Source organism: Salmo trutta, unplaced genomic scaffold (genome assembly GCF_901001165.1).
Source record: "Salmo trutta unplaced genomic scaffold, fSalTru1.1, whole genome shotgun sequence".
Lineage (NCBI taxonomy): Eukaryota > Metazoa > Chordata > Actinopteri > Salmoniformes > Salmonidae > Salmo > Salmo trutta.
The window spans coordinates 8,574,939-8,593,929 of record NW_021822911.1 but is presented as its reverse complement, the minus strand read 5'-3'; the positions used below and the strand labels follow the sequence as shown (position 1 = coordinate 8,593,929).

The 18,991-nt window shown below is 39.2% G+C and overlaps 1 long non-coding RNA gene across 2 annotated transcripts; it reads left to right on the top strand.

Annotated features, from left to right (window-relative positions):
- Positions 1 to 236: 236 nt before the first annotated feature.
- LOC115186372 (uncharacterized) lies at positions 237 to 18,179 on the top strand. 2 transcript variants are annotated; one of them, XR_003875723.1, is made up of 2 exons: positions 237 to 1,316; positions 17,104 to 18,179. It is a non-coding gene; the product is annotated as an uncharacterized LOC115186372 (long non-coding RNA). The 2 variants fall into 2 exon arrangements; XR_003875724.1 differs by lacking the exon at positions 237 to 1,316 and adding an exon at positions 16,698 to 16,726.
- Positions 18,180 to 18,991: the final 812 nt, after the last annotated feature.

Genomic DNA, 18,991 nt, shown 5'->3' with positions numbered 1-18,991 from the left:
TTACCAAATGGAGGGCGAGGGAGAGCTTTGTATGCGTCTCTGTCTGTGGAGTAAAGGTGATCTAGAATTCTTTTCCCTCTGGATGCACATTTAACATGTTGATATAAATTTGGTAGAACTGATTTAAGTTTCCCTGCATTAGTCTCTGGCCACTAGGAGCACCGCCTCTGGGTGAGTGGTTTCCTGTTTGCTTATTTCCTTATACAGCTGACTGAGTTCCAGCTTTGTGAAATCATGTGAATTCCACTTGGCTGTTGACAGAGGGAGAGAGAACAGGTAGCCTAGTAGTGTAAAGTTGAGTAAACTATTAGTCTGTCCCTTTGCTTCTTGTCTCTCAACAACATTAGGAAAAGTCCAGCCTTGCAACTAAAGAATTTGCTGGTGTTGGGGAAAGAAATTGTAGTATTATGTGACTTTCTTCCACTGGGAGATCTGGTCATTATCTGATGTATTCAATTCTGAGTTTGCATCCCAATATTACACTTTATATACGTCATAGAATACTGAATATAACAAAACTGTTAGACATAGAAACACCGGGTTTTCTGCATTAAAAAAAATCGAATAATGTTTATAAATGATTAAATTATGAAAAATAAGAATATCACTCCACCCGTGAGGCCACTAGATAATTTGACTGCAGGACAGGGCTACTACCACATCCCAGTTGAAAGCACCTTCTGACATGCATCAGTGTGCGATCTCATTCTTATGGCCACTCGTTGGAGTGGAGTAGTTTGTTCATAGCCATCCTCCTTTTGTCCGTGCAAAATTATTTTGCTATAGTATCGATTAAATGTAAAATGAGAGGCTTTCATTGACAAACAGAAAAAAAGCTGCAGTGCTTTGTAGCAAAGAGGTGAGCGTACAACGTACAGTATGTTGTCGTGTACTTATATTGCTGTAGATCTAGGGATTGATACTGGCTGAACAGTATCATGTACCTCATCAGTGTAATTAAAGCATATACAACAGCCATTGTTAATAGGAACTGTGTCAGGGCTAACGAGTTAGCAGATTGTCTCTCAGATGGTCTCATCGGTATCATTCATTCATGTTTCTGAAACAAGTGGGCGGGCTGGCATAACGCAATGACTGATGCAAGGACAGAGGGATGGATTGCCTGGCACTGTAATGCTGTTGATGTCTCTGAACTGTCATGCTCTTAGTGCCTGATGTTACATAAGACTGGTAACGTCATTGTGGCTCTATGTCACACTGTCACAGCCACTGATTGTCCTTAGTGCTTGTGATTCCAGACTGGAACCTGTGTGTTGTGTTGGGTATCACACTACAGGACAGGACATGATGTACAGGTACGTCTACAGATAAAAACACCCATCTGCCAGCAGCCATTACATTACATTTAGCATTTCACGTGTGTGTGTGTGTGTGTGTGTGTGTGTGTGTGTGTGTGTGTGTGTGTGTGTGTGTGTGTGTGTGTGTGTGTGTGTGTGTGTGTGTGTGTGTGTGTGTGTGTGTGTGTGTGTGTGTGTGTGTGTGTGTGTGTGTGTGTCAAATCAAATGTTATTTGTTACATGCGCCAAATACAACAGTGAAATGCTTACTTACAAACTCTTTCCCAAAGATGTAGAGTTTTAGATAAAATGATAAAAAAAGCGAGAAATAAAACACACAAGCATGAAGCTATATACAAGGAGTACCAATACCATATCAATGTGCAGGGATACGTGGTAGTTGAGGTAAATATGTACATGTACAGGAGGCTGGGGCTCCCGAGTGGCACAGCGGTCTAAGGCACTGCATCTCAGTGCAAGAGGTGTCACTACAGTCCCTGGTTTGAATCCAGGCTGTATCACATCCGGCCGTGATTGAAAGTCCCATAGAGCGGCGCACAATTGGCCCGGTGTCGTCCGGGTTTGGCCGGGTAGGCTGTCATTGTGAATAAGAATTTGTTCTTAACTGACTTGCCTAGTTAAATAAAGGTTAAATAAATATACACTGCTCAAAAAAATAAAGGGAACACTTAAACAACACAATGTAACTCCAAGTCAATCACACTTCTGTGAAATCAAACTGTCCACTTAGGAAGCAACACTGATTGACAATACATTTCTTTCACATGCTGTTGTGCAAATGGAATAGACAACAGGTGGAAATTATAGGCAATTAGCAAGACACCCCCAATAAAGGAGTGGTTCTGCAGGTGGGGACCACAGACCACTTCTCAGTTCCTATGCTTCCTGGCTGATGTTTTGGTCACTTTTGAATGCTGGCGGTGCTTTCACTCTAGTGGTAGCATGAGACGGAGTCTACAACCCACACAAGTGGCTCAGGTAGTGCAGCTCATCCAGGATGGCACATCAATGCGAGCTGTGGCAAGAAGGTTTGCTGTGTCTGTCAGCGTAGTGTCCAGAGCATGGAGGCGCTACCAGAAGACAGGCCAGTACATCAGGAGACGTGGAGGAGGCCGTAGGAGGGCAACAACCCAGCAGCAGGACCGCTCCCTCCGCCTTTGTGCAAGGAGGAGCAGGAGAAGCACTTCCAGAGCCCTGCAAAATGACCTCCAGCAGGCCACAAATGTGCATGTGTCTGCTCAAACGATCAGAAACAGACTCCATGAGGGTGGTATGAGGGCCCGACGTCCACAGGTGGGGGTTGTGCTTACAGCCCAACACCGTGCAGGACGTTTGGCATTTGCCAGAGAACACCAAGATTGGCAAATTCGCCACTGGCGCCCTGTGCTCTTCACAAATGAAAGCAGGTTCACACTGAGCACATGTGACAGACGTGACAGAGTCTGGAGACGCCGTGGAGAACATTCTGCTGCCTGCAACATCCTCCAGCATGACCGGTTTGGCGGTGGGTCAGTCATGGTGTGGGGTGGCATTTCTTTGGGGGGCCGCACAGCCCTCCATGTGCTTGCCAGAGGTAGCCTGACTGCCATTAGGTACCGAGATGAGATCCTCAGACCCCTTGTGAGACCATATGCTGGTGCGGTTGGCCCTGGGTTCCTCCTAATGCAAGACAATGCTAGACCTCATGTGGCTTGAGTGTGTCAGCAGTTCCTGCAAGAGGAAGGCATTGATGCTATGGACTGGCCCGCCCGTTCCCCAGACCTGAATCCAATTGAGCACATCTGGGACATCATGTCTCGCTCCATCCACCAATGCCATGTTGCACCACAGACTGTCCAGGAGTTGGCGGATGCTTTAGTCCAGGTCTGGGAGGAGATCCCTCAGGAGACCATCCGCCACCTCATCAGGAGCATGCCCAGGCGTTGTAGGGAGGTCATACAGGCACACACTACTGAGCCTCATTTTTACTTGTTTTAAGGACATTACATGAAAGTTGGATCAGCCTGTAGTGTGGTTTTCCACTTTAATTTTGAGTGTGACTCCAAATCCAGACCTCCATGGGTTAATAAATTGGATTTCCATTGATTATTTTTGTGTGATTTTGTTGTCAGCACATTCAACTATGTAAAGAAAAAAGTATTTAATAAGATTATTTCTTTCATTCAGATCTAGGATGTGTTGTTTAAGTGTTCCCTTTATTTTTTTGAGCAGTATATATATAAATATAATAATAAGAGTGAAAAGTAGCAGCAGTGCATATGCTGGGTGTGAGTCTGTGGTGGCGTGTGTGTGTGTGTATGTGACATCAGTATGCGTGAGTGTGTTATGTGTGTGTGTTGTGTGTGTGGATAGAGACATGTGTATGTATATATAGCCAGTGCAGGTAGAGTCAGTACAGATAGTCTGAGAAGCTATTCAGCAGTCTAATTGCTTTCAAGATAGAAGCTATCTTGGAGCCTGTTGGTCTGAGACCCGTTGCTCCGGTAGCACAGAGAACAGTCCATGTGCTTAGGTGGCTGAAGTCTTTGGCAATTTCCTGGGCCTTCCTTAGACACCGCCTGGTATAAACGTCCAGGATGGCATGGAGTTCGGCCCCAGAGAAGTACTAGGCTGTCCGCACCACCCTCTGTAGAGCCTTGTGGTCAAGGGCGGTGCAGTTGCCATACCAGACGGCGAAGCAGCCAGTCAAGATGCTCTCATTGGTGCAGCTTTAGAACTTCTTGAGTATCTGAGGACCAAATCTGTGTGTGTGTGTGCGTCTTTTTTGTTATTGTTTTTGTTTTGTTGTTGAAACAGAGGAGAGGAGACTCCGGCAGCGACGTCAGAAAATTGCAGTACATATTGTGCTGTTCTATCACGCATGCAATAATGTCAGAGGGAAAAACAGTGTTGGTTGTTTGCAGTAACTTCTTTGTTGTTGTAATCCCAAACGGATGTGGCAGTTTCACCAATTAAGGATTCCAGCTGTAGCCCTTTCCTGCAGTCAAATGACCTAGTGGCCTCAAAAAGGAGGATGGTTATGAACAAACCACTCCTACGAGTGGAGTACTTTTGTTTCAAAGTAGATTTGTTTGACTACCAAGAAACACTCTGTGTGACACTGATGTAGTCCTCTGCAGTAAAAGGTTTTTAAAGCAGGAGAAAGAGACGAGTTGGTGCACTGTTACCAGCCTTTACTCTTCAGCTGTATGGTTACACTTTCACATTACTGTACTATGCATCCTCTCTATTTTCGCTGCAGCACAAATCAGGATAGCTATGTCTGTCTATACAAAGGTCTTAGTCATGAATGTTTCAAGCTATTCACGTTGATTCAATCACTGCTATTCAATACGGAATCAACAAAGGTTTACACCACACACTGATTGCCAATCAGAGGATGGTGAACTGTCCCTTTGAACCAGGTGACTCAAATGCCTGAGTCATATGTGATCATATAACATTCAAAACCTCCTGAGATCAACAAGTTATCACATAGTCTTGAATGACAACTACAGGAATTTTGTAACTCTGGACGTCATTCATTTCTTTGATATTTTATTTTGAAAGAATATTTCAAATCCATTGCTCTGAGTCATAAGAGTTCATTGTATTTCAGTTGAATTAATTGTATTCACAAGTGCTGCTCCCATTGAGGAGCCTCTCTATCTATGTAAATAGTGTTGTGTATTTTTCCAGACCCTTAATAAAAAATTGTACTCTTCTGAATAGCAGGAGTCAGGCAAGTGGGCTGTGGACTTTCTTGACTTTTCTTGACGTCTTTTAGTTTGATTGACTCCACCAAGGGGCAAAGATATAATCCTGTCAACAGTTTAAATTATAGATTTGTTGCTTCAGAGTGCAATCATTTATGATGCTTACGCATTTGACCTTCACTGTCCTCAAGTCTCTGTCAGACCACATACAAACAGACATCTGTTGTTAGATGTTCGTTACAAATATGAAATATTAAATCAGTGACTTTCTATATATTTCTGTGTTGGTATCAAAGCAGAGCACAGCTTGTGTGAGCAGACAAAGGTGCTCAGGCAGCAGTCTGGAGGACTGGCTGCTGGCTGCTTGTCAACAACTTTTCAATACATCTATTTATGACCTTAGTTTAACTGTTGTACCCCATCAGAATGCAAAATATAATCTTGTTTAACTCCATTGTTTGTAAACAATGTGAATGTAAACAAACACTGTATAGCCTCAAAACATGGTTAAAACTATAACTTTGTGAATGTAAACAAACACTGTATAGCCTCAAAACATGGTTAAAACTATAACTTTGTGAATGTAAACAAACACTGTATAGCCTCAAAACATGGTTAAAACTATAACTTTGTGAATGTAAACAAACACTGTATAGCCTCAAAACATGGTTAAAACTATAACTTTGTGAATGTAAACAAACACTGTATAGCCTCAAAACATGGTTAAAACTATAACTTTGTGAATGTAAACAAACACTGTATAGCCTCAAAACATGGTTAAAACTATAACTTTGTGAATGTAAACAAACACTGTATAGCCTCAAAACAATGTGAATGTAAACAAACACTGTATAGCCTCAAAACAATGTGATTGTAAACAAACACTGTATAGCCTCAAAACAATGTGAATGTAAACAAACACTGTATAGCCTCAAAACAATGTGAATGTAAACAAACACTGTATAGCCTCAAAACAATGTGAATGTAAACAAACACTGTATAGCCTCAAAACAATGTGAATGTAAACAAACACTGTATAGCCTCAAAACAATGTGAATGTAAACAAACACTGTATAGCCTTAAAACAATGTGAATGTAAACAAACACTGTATAGCCTTAAAACAATGTGAATGTAAACAAACACTGTATAGCCTCAAAACAATGTGAATGTAAACAAACACTGTATAGCCTCAAAACATGGTTAAAACTATAACTTTGTGAATGTAAACAAACACTGTATAGCCTCAAAACATGGTTAAAACTATAACTTTGTGAATGTAAACAAACACTGTATAGCCTCAAAACATGGTTAAAACTATAACTTTGTGAATGTAAACAAACACTGTATAGCCTCAAAACATGGTTAAAACTATAACTTTGTGAATGTAAACAAACACTGTATAGCCTCAAAACATGGTGTAAAACTATAACTTTGTGAATGTAAACAATGTGAATGTAAACAAACACTGTATAGCCTCAAAACATGGTTAAAACTATAACTTTGTGAATGTAAACAAACACTGTATAGCCTCAAAACATGGTTAAAACTATAACTTTGTGAATGTAAACAAACACTGTATAGCCTCAAAACATGGTTAAAACTATAACTTTGTGAATGTAAACAAACACTGTATAGCCTCAAAACATGGTTAAAACTATAACTTTGTGAATGTAAACAAACACTGTATAGCCTCAAAACATGGTTAAAACTATAACTTTGTGAATGTAAACAAACACTGTATAGCCTCAAAACAATGTGAATGTAAACAAACACTGTATAGCCTCAAAACATGGTTAAAACTATAACTTTGTGAATGTAAACAAACACTGTATAGCCTCAAAACATGGTTAAAACTATAACTTTGTGAATGTAAACAAACACTGTATAGCCTCAAAACATGGTTAAAACTATAACTTTGTGAATGTAAACAAACACTGTATAGCCTCAAAACATGGTTAAAACTATAACTTTGTGAATGTAAACAAACACTGTATAGCCTCAAAACATGGTTAAAACTATAACTTTGTGAATGTAAACAAACACTGTATAGCCTCAAAACATGGTTAAAACTATAACTTTGTGAATGTAAACAAACACTGTATAGCCTCAAAACAATGTGAATGTAAACGAACACTGTATAGCCTCAAAACATGGTTAAAACTATAACTTTGTGAATGTAAACAAACACTGTATAGCCTCAAAACATGGTTAAAACTATAACTTTGTGAATGTAAACAAACACTGTATAGCCTCAAAACATGGTTAAAACTATAACTTTGTGAATGTAAACAAACACTGTATAGCCTCAAAACATGGTTAAAACTATAACTTTGTGAATGTAAACAAACACTGTATAGCCTCAAAACATGGTTAAAACTATAACTTTGTGAATGTAAACAAACACTGTATAGCCTCAAAACATGGTTAAAACTATAACTTTGTGAATGTAAACAAACACTGTATAGCCTCAAAACATGGTTAAAACTATAACTTTGTGAATGTAAACAAACACTGTATAGCCTCAAAACATGGTTAAAACTATAACTTTGTGAATGTAAACAAACACTGTATAGCCTCAAAACATGGTTAAAACTATAACTTTGTGAATGTAAACAATGTGAATGTAAACAAACACTGTATAGCCTCAAAACATGGTTAAAACTATAACTTTGTGAATGTAAACAAACACTGTATAGCCTCAAAACATGGTTAAAACTATAACTTTGTGAATGTAAACAAACACTGTATAGCCTCAAAACATGGTTAAAACTATAACTTTGTGAATGTAAACAAACACTGTATAGCCTCAAAACATGGTTAAAACTATAACTTTGTGAATGTAAACAAACACTGTATAGCCTCAAAACATGGTTAAAACTATAACTTTGTGAATGTAAACAAACACTGTATAGCCTCAAAACAATGTGAATGTAAACAAACACTGTATAGCCTCAAAACAATGTGATTGTAAACAAACACTGTATAGCCTCAAAACAATGTGAATGTAAACAAACACTGTATAGCCTCAAAACAATGTGAATGTAAACAAACACTGTATAGCCTCAAAACAATGTGAATGTAAACAAACACTGTATAGCCTCAAAACATGGTTAAAACTATAACTTTGTGAATGTAAACAAACACTGTATAGCCTCAAAACATGGTTAAAACTATAACTTTGTGAATGTAAACAAACACTGTATAGCCTCAAAACATGGTTAAAACTATAACTTTGTGAATGTAAACAAACACTGTATAGCCTCAAAACATGGTTAAAACTATAACTTTGTGAATGTAAACAAACACTGTATAGCCTCAAAACATGGTTAAAACTATAACTTTGTGAATGTAAACAATGTGAATGTAAACAAACACTGTATAGCCTCAAAACATGGTTAAAACTATAACTTTGTGAATGTAAACAAACACTGTATAGCCTCAAAACATGGTTAAAACTATAACTTTGTGAATGTAAACAAACACTGTATAGCCTCAAAACATGGTTAAAACTATAACTTTGTGAATGTAAACAAACACTGTATAGCCTCAAAACATGGTTAAAACTATAACTTTGTGAATGTAAACAAACACTGTATAGCCTCAAAACATGGTTAAAACTATAACTTTGTGAATGTAAACAAACACTGTATAGCCTCAAAACAATGTGAATGTAAACAAACACTGTATAGCCTCAAAACAATGTGATTGTAAACAAACACTGTATAGCCTCAAAACAATGTGAATGTAAACAAACACTGTATAGCCTCAAAACAATGTGAATGTAAACAAACACTGTATAGCCTCAAAACAATGTGAATGTAAACAAACACTGTATAGCCTCAAAACATGGTTAAAACTATAACTTTGTGAATGTAAACAAACACTGTATAGCCTCAAAACATGGTTAAAACTATAACTTTGTGAATGTAAACAAACACTGTATAGCCTCAAAACATGGTTAAAACTATAACTTTGTGAATGTAAACAAACACTGTATAGCCTCAAAACAATGTGAATGTAAACAAACACTGTATAGCCTCAAAACATGGTTAAAACTATAACTTTGTGAATGTAAACAAACACTGTATAGCCTCAAAACATGGTTAAAACTATAACTTTGTGAATGTAAACAAACACTGTATAGCCTCAAAACATGGTTAAAACTATAACTTTGTGAATGTAAACAAACACTGTATAGCCTCAAAACATGGTTAAAACTATAACTTTGTGAATGTAAACAAACACTGTATAGCCTCAAAACATGGTTAAAACTATAACTTTGTGAATGTAAACAAACACTGTATAGCCTCAAAACATGGTTAAAACTATAACTTTGTGAATGTAAACAAACACTGTATAGCCTCAAAACATGGTTAAAACTATAACTTTGTGAATGTAAACAAACACTGTATAGCCTCAAAACATGGTTAAAACTATAACTTTGTGAATGTAAACAAACACTGTATAGCCTCAAAACATGGTTAAAACTAAAACTTTGTGAAAGTAAACAAACACTGTATAGCCTCAAAACATGGTTAAAACTATAACTTTGTGAATGTAAACAAACACTGTATAGCCTCAAAACATGGTTAAAACTATAACTTTGTGAATGTAAACAAACACTGTATAGTCTCAAAACATGGTTAAAACTATAACTTTGTGAATGTAAACAAACACTGTATAGCCTCAAAACATGGTTAAAACTATAACTTTGTGAATGTAAACAAACACTGTATAGCCTCAAAACATGGTTAAAACTATAACTTTGTGAATGTAAACAAACACTGTGTAGCCTCAAAACATGGTTAAAACTATAACTTTGTGAATGTAAACAAACACTGTGTAGCCTCAAAACATGGTTAAAACTATAACTTTGTGAATGTAAACAAACACTGTATAGCCTCAAAACATGGTTAAAACTATAACTTTGTGAATGTAAACAAACACTGTATAGCCTCAAAACATGGTTAAAACTATAACTTTGTGAATGTAAACAAACACTGTATAGCCTCAAAACATGGTTAAAACTATAACTTTGTGAATGTAAACAAACACTGTATAGCCTCAAAACATGGTTAAAACTATAACTTTGTGAATGTAAACAAACACTGTATAGCCTCAAAACATGGTTAAAACTATAACTTTGTGAATGTAAACAAACACTGTATAGCCTCAAAACATGGTTAAAACTATAACTTTGATACCGTGGAAGGTCCTTGCATTCATGACTCTGTCTATAATTTTGAAAGTGGTTTCATTTCTCCAGTGCCATCCCTCATCCCTTTACTAAAACGTTGTTATGGTTCAAACTGCACATTACCATTGGCTACATCAGAGTGCTTCTGAGACAGGATGGAATAATTCACAAATGACAAGAGGAGAATCTACATAGTAAAGCACTCGTAGCAAAAATATCAATAACACCACTCTCAGTACAGATGCTATGACTCTACCTGACAGCCATGTGGTTGAAAATACAGTACATTCTTACCAGAGTGCCGTACCTTTAAAGAGATAGGGTGTGCTGTGGGGGACCATATGTTGTGTTGTCTCTCTTGTTTTGATGTGTGTTTTGTCCTATATTTATATTGTTTTTATTTTTAATCCCAGGCCCACGTCTCTGCAGGAGGCCTTTTGCCTTTTGGTAGGCCGTCATTGTAAATAAGAATTTGCTCTCAACTGACTTACCCAGTTAAATAAAGGTTCAATTAAATTGAACTAATTAAAAATAAATATGGTGAGAGGACACCAAGGGACTTTGCAGATCATAATGAGGTATGGGGTCATTAAGTGGGAGGGGAAAAGGGTGGGTGGGGTGCTGTGACTGACCGAGAAAATGGGCGGAGGGCATGGGAAGGCAATGGGAGCAGTGCTTCCCAGGTCTGACATTGTGATGTCAGCGTAGTAATCTACCAATCAGCTGCATTCCCCAGTTGTCTCTCATTGTGGGTCATATGACCATAGAATTATGAATTAGAATACTAGAATAGTTATTTAATAGGATCTCTATACATATTATTCAGCTGGAGTGGACCGACAAACTCATTAGCTAGCTACATCGCCTCATGAGAAACAAAAGTCATTTCAGAAAATTAGTCAAATTAACCGCATGGGTGAGCTTACTTTCATTCAGAGCATAATTTAGTTACATGGAGAGTTTTTCTCCTGGAATTTCTATTTTACATCAGGCTATGTCACTACATGCTGATTAGCTTTTAAAAGAAGATAATAAACTGTCTTTTCTCTGGGTATTGTTTTGTTATCTTGTCTGTGTAATTCAAGGACAAGTTGACTGAGTGTGATCGTGGAGGGAAGACACTGTGCTGAAAATATACATATAAATAGCAACTGTCAGGCCCATTGACTGCACTGATACAGGTGGAGACTGTTGTATTATTCATTACATGAGCTTGAAGCCACAACAGACAGTGAAGTCATATGTTTGTCCCACTCCATTAACAGTCAGCACGCCATTTTAATTTAGCCTTCTGGATTTGTAGGTATGTGGACTCCATACCACACAAATGCATTATAAGACAAGACAAACATGGGCATGCTAGGGGGAATGCTTTGACGTTGCCAGATTATCCAAATCGGAAAGAAGAATGACCTTGTTATATTGCTATGAGATTGAGTGTGTGCATTTATATGACGTTCATTTATATATTGTTAACAATTATGTGGTAATTCATTAATAGTTCACCACCCCAGTATTACAATCTAGTGATTAAAGAAGTGTTTACCTGGCTAGGTGGATCTACCGTTGACTGCAAGCTGTTGTTATTTTATTGTGATAAGTTATTATGATTGGGTGAAGCAGCCATGAATGCTCAGTGCTTACACATGAAGTGCAGTGATAGTGGAGGGGGGAGTTGACTAGGATGGTGCCTCCCTGAAGGCTGCGGCAGGGCCGTGGCAGGATGTGACCCATGCCAGGGCCCCTAAGCGATATGCTGCTACCTCATCAACTGGAGCTGGGCTGACGGTCGCCAGCGTATGCTCTCGGCACTACAAGGGCATGGACTCTGGCGGGGGGATTAAGAGTGCACTGCCAGGGGTGGAAGAATGAGAGAGAAACAGAGTAGAGAGGGGGAGAAAGGAGAGAAAGGGGGAAGAGGAGAGAGCGAGTAGGTAGGGGAGGGAGAGAGTCCCCAAACAAGGAAGCCAGGGGAAAGAATACAAGCCACAGAGAGAGAGAGAGCTAGGTAAGGGTTAGTCACGTGTCAAACTCATTCCACAGAGGGCCAAGAGTCTGCAGGTTATCCCTCCACCCTTGTACTTGATAGATTAATTAAGGTCACTAATTAGTTAGGAACTCCCCTCACCTGGTTGTCTAGGTCTTTATTGAAAGGAAAAACCAAAAACCCGCAGACACTTGTGAATCGAATTTGACACCCCTAGGCTAGACGTTGTTGACTGTGGAGTTACTGGAAAAAGACTGACTGAGGGAGAAAAAAAGAGCTAGACAGTGCCTAATTTGTAAATCAGGAGTTGCCGGAACAAGTGAGCACGAGAGGGGGGTGACCTGCATTGCATGCATATCATCACATTTGCGTAGTGGCATAGAGCAGTAAGTAGAGGCATTTACAGAAGTTGCCCACATGGGAAAGAAGGTTTGTGGCCTAGGGTCCAGAAAATGTTTGGCCTTTTTATAAACGCATTTAATGCGATTCTACGTCATTTTACGATTGGAGATTTTGGCACGCTCTTTTGTAATGCTGCGTTCAAAACAACTGGGAACTCGGAGCTGGGCAATCTACGACTTCAGACTTCAGTGCGTTCAAGACAACTGCGAAATTGGGGAAATAACGAGCTCAGACTGGAAAAATTTGTTTTGGATGGTCATCCAATTTGAAATTCCACACTCTGGCCTCTTCTAGAGCTCCGACTTTCCGACCTGACGATCACTGACATCATGATTCGGCTTATTTTTTTTCGAGTTCCAAGTTGTCTTGAAAGCACAAAATGATCGAAATGACAGGCAATTTAGACACTGACAAACTGAGAATCTGAGATCAATGAAAACGACATTGAATCCATCAATAGCCTAGGCCTATTTAATTTATTTCTCAACAGACAGCAGTAACCATAACTTTGTCAAATGTATTTCAACCCTTTGCGCGCCTCTATAAGGACATTATGAATTGCAATGCTGGAGAGATGAGAGTTGCAGGCTCATTTCTATCGGAGTAGAGAGCGGGAGAGATAATAGAAAGTGAATCTCATTGTAGTGAGAGATGGGGGGGATTAAAGAAGAGGCAACTCTAAAGAACTTTGATCACGTTTATTAGAATCTTTACATTGCAAAAAGTGACAATTATTTTTCATGCCAGAAGAGGTACCGGATCCGGACAAAACGAAACTGTTCCAAGACGGAGAGGTGCCAGATCCTGTTCCAGTAGGATCCGGCTAAAATTAAGCACTGGAGAGAGGGCAAGTGCTGAGCGATTAACCGAAATTTCGTATTTTTTTCTCCGGTTATTCAACAACTAATTGACCGATGTGGGTTCAATGACTTGAATTCCATTTAGTTCGTTATTTCTGTGATCCCAACGCGCCGTTTCTCCAGAGAGAAATCAAATCATTCACGAGAGAAATCAAGTCAAGAACTATGTGGGACACTGGGCTGAAGGGAGTTGTAGTTTTCATTAACCAAATATTCAACCTAGTTCAGCGCAGAAATGTCGTAATTAACTACATTAACCACGTTTTTATCAACAGTTTTTAATTTGTTCGTTCGACATGGTGGGATATTTTTGTCTGTAAAATTAATTATGCGAGAAATGGCGGTGGAAACGCCTTTATGCTCAAATATTTATGTCATTTCCATCATATCGAAGTAAACTTGTCACGCGATGATATTGAGTGTGGCCCTCCCACTACTACTCAGGAAACCATGCAGTTTCTTAGGCAACAGATTAAGTATATTATGATGAATTTCACAGTGTTGAAAGTGCACGGTGATGAGCTTGGTGCTCCTTTCCAATAAATATCGAGGGTCTTATTCTGGTGACACGATGCTCAACTGCCCTTTTGACAAATACAAATATCTTATCCAAAATAATTGAATCATGTGTACTAGCCAGTGGCAACCCGTCATTCAGGGCAGGTGAGGCAGATGTCTTTCTTGCTATCCACAAAAACATTGTGCCATCTGGTTTGCTTAATATAAGTATTTTGAAATTATTTTTACTTTAGCAATTCCATTTATTTTAAGTATATTTAAAACCAAATACTTTTAGACTTTTATTCCTGAGTGGCGCAGCGGTCTAAGGCACTGCATCTCAGTGCAAGAGGTATCACTTCAGTCCCTGGTTTGAATCCAGGCTGTATCACATCCGGCCGTGATTGAGAGTCCCATAGGGTGGCGCACAATTGACCCAGCGTCGTCCGGTTTTGACCAGGGTAGGCCGTCATTGTAAATAATAAATATTTGTTCTTAACTGACTTTCCTAGTTAAATTAAAATAAAAATCTAATGACTGAAGTCGTATTTTACTGGGTGACTTCCACTACTACTAGAGTCATTTTCTATTAAGGTATCTTTACTTTTACTCAACTATGACTATTGAGTACATTTTGCACCTCTGCAAGCTGGCTGTTCTTTCCAGCTCGGACAGAGAGAAACTTTTACGCCTGCTACTTTAGGTTAGATACACACAGACCGCATAAACCACATAGGAGATGTACACAACACAACAATGAGAGAGGGATAGAGACAGTTTGTGAAAGTATGCCTTATCTCAGCCTGGTCTCATAGACTAGACGTAACATAGTAAATGTAAATCCGGGACCTCCAAATTAGTATGATGTGTTATGTTTGGTATGGTTACATAAGACAGAAGGTTAATTATGGCAAAAACAAAAGTTGGGTGGTTGGTCGGGGTGGTTGGGTCTAGCAACCCAAAGGTTGTGTATTTGAATCTCATCATGTACAACTTTAACATTTTTGCTAATTAGCAACTACTTTTTAGCTACTTTGCAACTACTTGGCATGTTAGCTAAACCTTCCCCTAACCTTATCCCTTTAACCAAACTCCTAACCTCAACCCTAACCTTAACCCTAACAATAACCCCTAACCCTATCCTCTAGCTTAGCTAACGTTAGCCACCTAGTTAAGGTTAGTGTTAGCCACCTAGCTAACGTTAGCCACAACAAATTTGAAGTTTTGCAAATTCATAACATATTGCATTATTTGCAATTCATAACAAATTGCAATTAGCAACATATCATACGAATTGTAATTCGTAACATCATACTACATTGAACAAAAATATAAACTCAACATGTAAAGTGTTGGTCCCATGTTTCATGAGCTGAAATAAAATATCCCAGAAATGTTCCATACGCACCCAAGCTTATTTCTCTCACATTTTGTTTACATCCCTGTTAGTGAGCATTTCTCTTTTGCTAAGATAATCCATCCACCTGACAGGTGTGGCATATCAAGAAGCTGAATAAACAGCATGATCATTACACAGGTGCACCTTGTGCTGGGGGACAATAAAGGGCCACTCTAAAATGTGCAGTTTTGTCACACAACACAATGCCACAGATGTCTCAAGTTTTGAGGGACCGTGCAATTGGCATGCTGACTGCAAGAATGTCCACCAAAGCTGTTGCCAGATAATTTAATGTTAATTTCTCTACCAGAAGCCACCTCCAACGTTGCTTTAAAGAATTTGGCAGTACGACCAACCGGCCTCTCAACCGCAGACCACGTGTATGGCGTTGTGTGGGCGAGAGGTTTGCTGATGTCAACGTGTGAACATAGTGCCCCATGGTGGCGGTGGGGTTATGGTATGGGTAGGCATAAAATACAGACAACAAAAAAATGGCAATTTGAATGCACATAAATACCGTGACGAGATTCTGAGGCCCATAATGAGGCCAATATTGTTTTACGTATCTGTGACCAACAGATGCATATCTGTGTTCCCAGTCATGTGAAATCCATAGATTAGGGTCTAATGAATTTATTTAAATTGACTGATTTCCTTATATGAACTGTAACTCAGTAAAATCTTTGAAATTGTTGCACATTGCATTTATATTTTTGTTCAGTATAATTGAAGTGTCCCAGATTTCGTTTACTAAGTTACATCTACCCCCCAGTCCAGGTTGGTTATCTACTTTGAAGAGCTAGTCAAATAATTTTGTCAGACAGCTCTGCAACATACTTAGGCAGGCTTGCCTAGCTGAATAGGATGACTAAAGACAGTACAGTACAGGGTGCGCAGAGATAACTTTGTCTGGCTAGCTGCTACTGCCTGAGCAGAGATGAGATGATGACTTTAAGGAATTAAAAATAATAAAGCCATCAAATAAAACTAAGTAATATACACAACTGAAATATTGTATTATTTCATAGCAATTTCCTATTTTTCTATTGATGTCAACCCAATGTGGACCTGACAGAAATAATTGAATGTGAATGTTCACTGTTGTTGGCTTTAGAATTTCAATTAAAAAGCTCTAAAATCATTTGAATGTCATTATTTCATAATGCATTTAATTTTGAAAAAAATTATCGTAAACAAAATAAAAAAACATAATTATTTTTTTATAATCGAACCCAAAACCGAATCGAGCTCAAAAAACACTTATCGCTCAGCACTAGTTCCATGTAGAACCCTCTGTGGAAATGGTTCTACATGGAACCTCAAAGTTTCTATCAGGAACCAAAAGTGTTCTACTTGGAACCAAAAAAGGTTAGTCAAATGGTTCTCTTATGGGGACAGATAGCACCTTTTTTATGAGTGTAGAGAGCGCACAAGACATAGGGCATATAAGTCGCTTGGAGTGGTGAGAGACAGAAGGGGGAGGGAAAGTGTGGGGGAAAGAGACTGGGAGAGAGAAGCTGCTCTGTGTGGACTGTAGCTTGCAGCTGTAATTGTGGAAGAGCGAGAAAGCGTGCTCATGTGAGAGAGACTCAGAGACTACTAGAGAGAGAGAGAGAAAACAAAAGAGGTTGAGAGAGAGTGAGAGAGAGACAGACAGATAGCGAAGGCTGAAACACAGAGAGTGAAGTAAATAAAGAATGCAAGAAAGACAGTACAGTGACGCAGTGCTTCTCTGTCTACTGTAGGTGTACGAATTCTGTGGAGGCAGCGTGATACAAGGACTATACATTTCCTGTCTCCTATCAGCCGGATTTACTCCGAAAAGGGCATCAATGACCATTGGACCATATACTTCTCCACAATATTGCAGGCACTAAAGGTGGACTTTTAACAAGTGCAGTGACAATGCAGGTGAGATTCTCTTGATTGTTTATATACTGTACATGTGTTCAACTGCATGTTGTACTGAAATTATAGTGTTTGGTTTGCTAGACTTGAAGTAAGCCTTTTTATTAAAATGAATCACTTGTGGTGCATGGCATTTCTATCTGTTTATAATCGGGAAAACTGAATATCTACTAGATGCCGAGTTATGTATATTTCATACGCTTGCAGACTGTATGTTATGTTTGCGGTAAAAAAATATTCAACAGCTTCTGTCTGAAGCCAGATGATGTGTCGACAGAGGCTGTGTTGTTTAGTTTAATTGTGGTAATGAGCTGTTACTATGCATTTACTTATAATCTGAGATATATTTGATATGGCTTCCAGGTAAAAAACAAAAAACAAAGATGTGCTTTGGAAAGTGAACTTTTATGATTGAGTGTAGAGAACAATGACGTTCTGTGTCTCTGTATCGCTCTTCTTTCCCCTCTCTCATACCGTACACACAGATACAGTCACACTCACAATATGTGTTGCTTTGTTCACTAAGTCCTGTGCTGCTGGCTCTCCCTAGCTGCAGACAGCAGGACAGTTGATGGAGTGACGTGCTCTGGGTGGGGTGCCTGTTCATTAGATGAGTGTGATTGAGACCACAGTATATTGACAGGGAGTAGAACGATGAGACTACTGTACATGGTTAACAAACACAACAAAGATCAACAGAGCAAGCGAGGAGTCACCTATAGATCTACGGATAGCTGGATTCAGGAATAAAGCGCCTTTCACAGTGCTCTTCACACATCCTGTAACAGCAAAATAAAATGGATTGATAGAGAAAGTAAGAGGTAGATGAGAGAAGGTGTGGAAAGAGAAGGCTGGGAAGAGATATGCAGTATGGGGGAGTCGTCATAGATTGAGTGGACTTTGGAGAAGGGTAGAAAAGAGATAAGGAGACGAGGGAGTGTGAGAGAGATGAAGGAGTCACTGCTGTGTTCTAGTACAGCTAGGCCATGACAGTAAAGACAGCCCTGGCTTGGGGGGACATCGAGTAGAGATGGCCAGTCCATTATTCCTGCTCCAGGGTGGGAGCCCTGACCTAGCCCCTAATCCAACAGCCTTCCCTATGCCTCGCCTCTCACCCAAGGAGATCGCCACGGCTCTCCTCACACAAACAAACACACATCCACTGCATGCATGACAAACACAAGCTTCATAAGCCCCGTGGTCAGTCAGCCCTCCCAGCTAGCTACCACTGCTCCTCAAACGTTCACCACACACTTCTGCCTACCACTTAGGCATTTTACTTTGCACAGACGCCTGTATATCCATTTTAATTTGTATCAAGGGCATTTGTTAGTCTATTGTTATACTGCTTCTCTTTTGTCATTTGCATTGGTTTGTGAGATTTGTTTTGTTGTAAAACTAAAAGATTGTGCGGATGAAGTCATGTCTTGCTGTGAGGATCAGTTGGGTAGTTGTTGTGACAGTGTCCCCCACAGCCTCAGGCATTGCTATGGGCACACAGGGGACATTTCCGCCTGTCATCTCCACTTTAGTTACAACCAAAGACGTTTAACAAGGGTACAGATCTTGTACCTCCCGAAGCTTAAAAGATAAATCTGTATGCCATCAAACAAAATGCTTTTTTTCTTTTGTTCAGCATTTTGATTTCAGGTCTTAGTCGTGCTTGATCCTCATATAATTGAGATGGAATGCACAGTGTAAGGCTCAGTTTAATTTATAATAATA